Here is a 1855-nt window from a genome sequence, read left to right on the forward strand (position 1 = left end):
ATAATCTTTTATTGTTCATTAAACAAAAAGTAATATAGATTAAAGATATGTGAACATTCATTAAATTTACCCGGAAGGTCCCAACTTTCAATTCGATACACATCCATTGTACTCCAGTTCCATCTCATCCTACAAATCCTAACCCGAATCTTTCTCTGTCCATTAAACCCCTAAAACTCGAAGATGTGCTCTTCAATATCACCTTCTTCGCTTTCATTGCCCTCAAATGTCCCCTTGTTATTTCACCGTCGTTTCAATTTCAGTTTTTATGCAAACCCATATTTAGTCAGGCCCAGAAACTCTAGGACCTTTTCAGTAGCAACTTCGATTGCTGAGAATTTTTCAAGTGTTGAATTGAGTTGGGTTTCTTGGGACAATAATACTCCTGATGAGTTTAATGGTTGGGCCATTCGGGAAGCTGTTCCCAAGACAATAAAGGAGAATAATACAGATTTGATCTTTGAGCTTTTTATGAGCCCTGATGTTGACGGTAAATTTTGGCAATTCGAGGCTGATTATGAAATGTGCTTTTGAAGGTTTGACTACAGCGTTGGTAATTGGCATTGGAGCTTCAGTGACTGCATTGCTTGATTTTATTACCTATTCTTCACTCTTAAGAAAAGGTTGTGTTTTTCTCCTGAAAATGTTATACTTATTTATTGTGACCTACGTTGCTGATTCGGGTTTTTAACTTTACGGAATTTTTATATAACTGGAATTGAATTGCTAGTTTATTTTTCATTTTGGCTTGGTCAGGTTTTAGGTTTCAACTCAGAAGTCCATTTAATGGTTTACATGGGATTTCTCTAATGTCTTCAATTGATGAAATAAACGCTGCTAGTGAAAAGGTTAGTTCCGATGTGTCATTGGGATATGAGGAGTGCCTAAAGACAGTTTAGAGGAAGAGTACGAGGCAGCCAATGACAGCATGACAACAGGTGTATTAATCGACAATTTTTGAAGTTGATTTATTCTGTTATTTTTTATCTTATAATGTGATGGGGGCATCTTGGATCACTCAGTGTAATTGCTATTGCTTAGCTTATAATGTAGTTTCTTGAAACTTGCAAATGCACAGAACAATATGGTTCCAAAGTTGTATTCCTTGTGGATAATCTATTATTGCATTCTGCCTTTATGTTTTGTCTTAGCTAGCTAGTGGCTATTGATTTTTTTACAACTGCATTAATGAAATCTACTTATATGTTTTGCCTGGAAAGAAAATGAACTTAGGAATTAGAACACAAAGAGTTCTTCACAATCATTAGTATTGCTGATTGAAGCAAGAAAGTATTTTTCTAGCTAGTCATTTAATCGCAATTTGAACTTATTACAATTTTATTGAACAATTAGCAATTTGTCATGGCATATTACTTCCTTTCTGGTCTATTTAGTGCTTGTTACTTTTGTTCCCAATCATACATTTAAGTAAAAAAAGTTACTTATTTTTTGAAGTAACTCTTAACTTATTGTAAACATATGTAACTTTCTTATTTCTAACTTTGAGAAATAAAATACTGTTTATTTATTTGTAAGTAAACTTTTTAAGCCTAGCCAAATGTTCTCTTAATGTGCAATGCAATATCCTTCTTGTAAGCTGCGTAGCTAGTTTTCATTTTGACATTTGGTAGTGTTTAGCTTAAAAATACTAATACATTTATCTTGAACGTGAATGCATTGTTTGTTGCTTGTAATTTCATCAGCATTTATTAGTGATTTCAATCTAGATGACATTCATATTGATGCATGTACTGTGTGATGGTCGCTAAAAATATTCGTGCCTTTGAATTACCTTCCTCATATTTAGTGATCCTAGCTAATTTGTTCTTGATTATACTGTCAAGATACGAGCCAT

General features: G+C 33.4%; 1 long non-coding RNA gene across 1 annotated transcript; it reads left to right on the plus strand.

The window, feature by feature from the left end:
* The first annotated feature begins 77 nt into the window (after window positions 1–77).
* Window positions 78–1855, plus strand: LOC111380332. Its single transcript, XR_002700172.1, has 3 exons — window positions 78–623; window positions 757–938; window positions 1845–1855. It is a non-coding gene; the product is annotated as an uncharacterized LOC111380332 (long non-coding RNA).

This window comes from Olea europaea, unplaced genomic scaffold, assembly GCF_002742605.1.
Source record: "Olea europaea var. sylvestris unplaced genomic scaffold, O_europaea_v1 scaffold21280, whole genome shotgun sequence".
NCBI classification, from domain to species: domain Eukaryota; kingdom Viridiplantae; phylum Streptophyta; class Magnoliopsida; order Lamiales; family Oleaceae; genus Olea; species Olea europaea.